Genomic DNA, 5,630 nt, shown 5'->3' on the forward strand with positions numbered 1-5,630 from the left:
GCAACACTCCGACAGCCAAAGCTAGACCTCGGATGGCCGCAGCTACACCGTGAAGAGGGGTGAAGAGGTGTACGCCGTGAAAAGGCGTAGCTACGGTCTCCTTATAAAAAAAATCAGCCTGCCATAACATTTCAATTCACGTTACCCCTATGCCACAGGCAGGAGCTGCCAACTCGGGTCGCTCCTTTCATATGGGAGGGTGATATCAGAATCAGCCAACCAGAACCGTTTGCATTCTCGTTACCCCTACGACACGTAGGCACGTCCATACGGCTTGGTTGAAGCGTGACTTTATATGTGGGCTCGTAGCTTACGCTCTCGCGTCATACCCTTGAAGGACGAGCTTTTGTGTCCCCAATAATGTAGCACCTTACACTTATAGGGCTTGATAGGGGAATAATGTAGCAGGCAAAAGTAGCTTCCGCCGTTGCTTTCGCGATTCAATTGGGTTAACCAGAGCTAAACCACAACTAAATTTTTTTGTATGTAAGGATCACGACGTTTATTGGAACCCTCTAAGCGATATTCGTAGTCATTAGAGAAACTTGTGAGGTCATCCTAACTCCTCTTCCTTTCGAGTCGGTATGACCTCGTGATGTCAGCTTAGTGAGCCGGTCGCATATGAAGAACAAGCCATTGCTGCTGGCACTCAAATAAAACACGGGCATCCTGCTGTAAGGAAAAAAAGCATGGTGCGGAGTCACATGCCACGTATGGTTGTTTTCACTCTTTATTTTTTGCACTGACTATAAAAACGGGAAATCAAAAGAACCATCTACACCACAAAAAACTAACCAGAGCGCATTCGTCTATTGTTGTTGTTTTTTCAGTGATATATCCGCAAGCATTCCTCGCATCCTTTTACTGAAGATACTCGCAGCCGATGTCGCCTGTGACGCGCGATCTATCTGTATATCCCTCGAACTGGCGGTGAGACCTAGTAAAGCTTGACGTTGCCCAGGGTAAAGTGCACTGGTTTCAGGCTGGCCTGGCGGGTACTGACAGAGTGAGTGACGGGTACCGCATGGAGAGCGTGGAAGGTGACGGGCAAAGCGTGCAGGGCCAACGGCGTAGCGTGGAGGGTATGCACCGTGGTGGCGGGACGTACGGGGGCTCGCTTCACAATTGCAGGCCTCAGCAGCACAGGCGCCACAGCGGCCGCGACAGCCTTGGAGTTGTAGAGTGCGTTAGCCGCCTCGTGTGACTTGGTACCGGGCTCGTTGGTGTCCACTGTGACGCGGAAGCCCTGCGCATCGGCGATGTATTGGACGAGGCGGTAGATTCCCGTAGGGTCGTTGATGCCGTACGATCCTGTCTTGACGTTGCTGGAGTCTCCGTTCTCGCTCTGCGTCACCTTGGCGCCCGTTTTCTCGTCGGTGTGTTCGTACGAGAAGCTGTACGGTGCTGGCTGCTGCACATTGCGGGAAGTGGGTGTAAGAAAAATGTAACGGTCCGACTTTTCCTTCCTAACTTCCTCTTGTCGCGTTTTTTGCATGACTACTATACGCGTCGAAGTTAATCGCGGAGAGAAGTTTCGAAACTAAAAGCACGAATGGGACACCGGGAGAAAGTTGTGTTTCGCATGCAGTGATGGTTGGAACGTTTTGGGTGGCGTCCCCTAACACTTAGAATTTCTCCCTTGAAACAAAACTAAGTGTGAATGTGATTAGCATACCGTTCCGGAAAATGATCATTAGGTCAAAGCATTTTACGGTATTTTAAGAGGTCGATGTTTAGCTGGTGACGATAAGCCTTCCGAAGCAGCTATGCAGCATTTCATTCAGAAGCACAACCTCGTCGAGCTCAGAATAATAAGAATAAAAAAACTGTGCAATATACAAGCGATAAGGGGATCTACTCACAGGATTCACCTGGGCGCTGACACAGGCGATGAAGCAGATAAGAATGACCTATAACAAGTAAAATGAACTGTCAATAACTGGTTATATGTGAGGGTCTCTATACACCAAACCTACACTGGGCGGGAAACTTTTCTGGCAGGTGAGTCATTTACTACGAGCCCAAAGAGCTCAGGTGAGTAGTGCGCATTATTTAAATTCAGTTTGCAAAGAAATTGTTTCTTCCTTTCTTATTCCACATTCATGGCCTGGCGAGTGGCCATTATTTCATTATTTGCCTGATATACATCGGCAGCTCTCTCTAAATCATCCCTGCAAGTCAAGTAATATAACCAGACCACTGCTGTGACATCATTAGCGGTTTTTAAACTTTGCTCAAAATTGCATACATAAAGAGAAAATAGCTTCAGTAAAGTAATCGTTAGTTCGCAAGGAAGGAATGTTTTATGGCTCTCAAAAATCGAAGTGTCCTCGGCCCACAAGTTGAAAAGACGTGCGCTCGATTTCGATGGACTTATCCGAACCGTTTTTTTTCTCCTACTTACCTTCGTCCACATGGTTATTTTCGTCTGTCTGGCAATCCACTTGCAAGGCTTCCAACGAGTCTGCAAAGTGTCCGATGAGAACGATCCGAGGCTTATATACCCTCGTGCTCAAACCGCGCTTTGATTGGCGAATTGGGACCGCTTTATCGCCATTCATTGGACGACGGCAAGCGTCCTTTCGAGGCCAGGATGACCCAGTCCGGCACGTGGTCACTGTCGACGACGCTTTTTATTCTTCAATTGCTTCGTTTCAGCAAATAGCCAATGGGGCAAGTGATGCGTTTTATTTTCTCGCAATTTGTTGATCGAGGGACACAGTTATGTCACCAGCATGTATTTGCACTGGCATCCGCATCGTCAACCTTGTAGACGATGGCATAGCTGGAGGAGAAAAAAAATGAGGTTACAGGTTGCTCTGTGATACGGAGGAATCTCCTAAGCCAAAAGGTCGACCGCACTTATGAGCGGTATTCATTTTAGCTGCAGCCTCCAGACACGCTGTGTACGCGTCCGAAAGATTCGCATAAATGTTTTTCAAACGCTTATACTCATCCCCTTGCGCCGAGCTAGATCTCGCTTGAGATATCACAAATTTTGTAACGATGACCGCTAGCGAGGTATGAGCCGTTATTGGTATTTCCGGTGTACACCATGTAGTATCGCACATTCGAGTGCACTGTCTGAGACGACCAAGTGTTTTGCAAGTATCATGTAGTACACGGGGTCACACACTGCGTAGTCAAAAAGGTCACCTGTCTGATTGGCAAACGATGGGGACAAGCTCTCTTTCTCTGCTAAGCGAGGGTCTTCTCAGCTACGATGACCTCGATCCCTGGCTTACCTAGGTGCTGAAAGCCATTGCTTTAGTTCTTATTGCCTCGCCTCTGTAAAACGTGTTTTTTTTTTTCTTTTTCTCACGGAAAGTGTCTCGGTTGTGAAACAATCAATCATGTACATTTCAGGTGGTGGTAGTGCTTATATTACACAGAGCTATATGCATGTTCTCTCATCTGGTTATTTAAATGCAACGCACTTCCTGTGCGGAAATCTTGTTTCTTACTCTAGTCTCTGATTGGGTATTAAGATTAGGCGACATTTACTTTGGCAGCTGGTGTGATTATTGATTACTTCAGCAGCTCTGTCGATTACATCTCATTATTAGGATGAACAGAAAGTGTTGAAATGAAACATTTGCTTCGTTTTTCCTGATACCCTCATAACGTCTCTCTTCACTCATTTAAAAGATGATAAGCTGGAAGAAGGCTCTTCCTGTCCTTTATTTACTTCCCCACTCCTAGAAAGGAGCTGGGAATAGGCGTATCCCATTATTTATATGTTACCTGAGCTTTTTTAAATTTGGCGTGTTCCAATGGTACTCATTTTTTTTAATTGATTGCATGAAAAGGGATCACTCAATTCCGTTATTTTGTAATTAGGGTGCATCAGTGCGGTACTTATTCTTCTTACTGAAATCAAAAACGTTTCCTTACAGGGCCTTTCTTTTGAAGGTAGGCAGGTCATAGCTTTTTAGACGTCGATTCCTAAATATGTTTTTGCATTGTGCAAGGATAATTTCAGTGCTTTTGAAGCCAAGCTGGTATTCTTTGTACAGAAACGTTTCCTCGTTTTCCGAGTTTGATGGATTCAAGACTAAAAAGTGGCAGCTCAGTTTAATGGCTTATAACATATCAGTCAGCTTGAGCTGATTTACATTAGGTACCGAAATGCGTAGAGTGGTAGAATGATGCCGATTTATGCAGGGAGGGCAGGCTATAAGCTTTGCTCTCAATTCCAGCTCTTTGCCCCGCCGGAAACCGAAAAGTCGTTAACGCCTGCGGCGTGGCACGGTTGTCTAAGCGGATGCGGTGGCGCGTTCAAATCTTGGCTTGCACGTGAAAGCGCCTCACAGGTGTTGCTTTGTAACTGGCTAGCACAATAACAGAAGTCGACGAAGACGGTGCCTCGAAATGCGAGAAATTGGCGTCTTAACAAGCGCAATGTAAAACGCTTTCCTTTGTCTGGTTACTAGACCAAAAAATAACGATTGAAGCGGTGTTTTGTGTGTGTGTGTGTGTGTGTTTTTCGTCTAGAGAGGAGAACCTCTAATCTGTAACTCGTGGTACTTTGCCGCAGTTATCTTGGTCAAAGCGTCATTAACAATTGTATTAAAAAACTACTTTCCATACCTGTACCAGGTGCATGTAGTGTCATAGGTAAAACAATATTACTGCTAAACTCGACTGCAAAATGAAACGGCGGTTACCGGTGATTCTTAGAGGCATCGAAGCTTGAGTGGAGGACAAAGAAAGATGTTTATTGCCTGCGGACACAAAGCGGCGTTCTAGTACTTGTGGCAACAATGTTGAAAACCAACCTGCTGGAACATGTCCATCACTGTTCGGTTACCCTGAATACGTACTCTTAATGTATGCAAGGTGGCGAAACGAGAATATACATACCCTAATATAGAAACATACAATAGAAATACCAACGCGATGTGCCGAGGCAGGATGTGCAGAATGTCTACAAGAGTGGAGCTATCATATTTAGGTAAACTTGCATGCCGGCAGTATTTCTAATAAAATGTCTGAAGCCTGCACAACAGCACAGCATGTAAAATTGGTTTACTGTGATTAATTTTCTGTAGCGTACTCACCTTTACAGGCGTCTAGGTAGCCAGATACGAGCACATGTCCTCTCGCAGCGCTTTTGCACTAGTTAATATATACTTCGAACACAGGGACGACATTTGGGCTTTTAGTCAAGGTACTAGTTCAGTTTTTCTGAATTTAACATCCCATGTTAAATACATTTTCTCCATTCGGATACATCAGAAGAGCATGGCAAGGTGATGTGCTGCATAAGCGGTCGTTTATGTGCGTCATATTTAGGGTCGCACGTTTCAGTCAGGAGGTCAGACAGAGGCAATACCAAAATCGCGTCTCGGTTTCTCCCTTCTTCATCATGCTGTCTCCAAATATGCGAACGCCTCGCATTATTTATTTAAAGTCGCGTAGTTGCGCATGCGACCCTGAAGGGGAGGACACGTGAAAGCACTATATAATCTGGGGCAGCACGCATCTGGAAACGCGCACGTGGGCTATAGACGATGAGACGCCTGTGAACTCTTGTTTTCTCTTTCTTTCGATGTTTGAGATGCACCAGCAATTTAAAAGCGTCACTCGTGGTACCTGTTGAATTCTAACAAGGAACACTTCCTTTTGGC

General features: G+C 45.6%; 1 pseudogene; it reads right to left on the reverse strand.

Annotated features, from left to right (window-relative positions):
* Positions 1 to 937: 937 nt before the first annotated feature.
* On the reverse strand, positions 938 to 2,416 carry LOC146199143 (cuticle protein 16.8 pseudogene; annotated as a pseudogene).
* Between the last annotated feature and the right edge of the window lie 3,214 nt (positions 2,417 to 5,630).

This window comes from Amblyomma maculatum, chromosome 2 (assembly GCF_055883805.1).
Source record: "Amblyomma maculatum isolate TAMU_Amacu chromosome 2, ASM5588380v1, whole genome shotgun sequence".
Taxonomy (NCBI): domain Eukaryota; kingdom Metazoa; phylum Arthropoda; class Arachnida; order Ixodida; family Ixodidae; genus Amblyomma; species Amblyomma maculatum.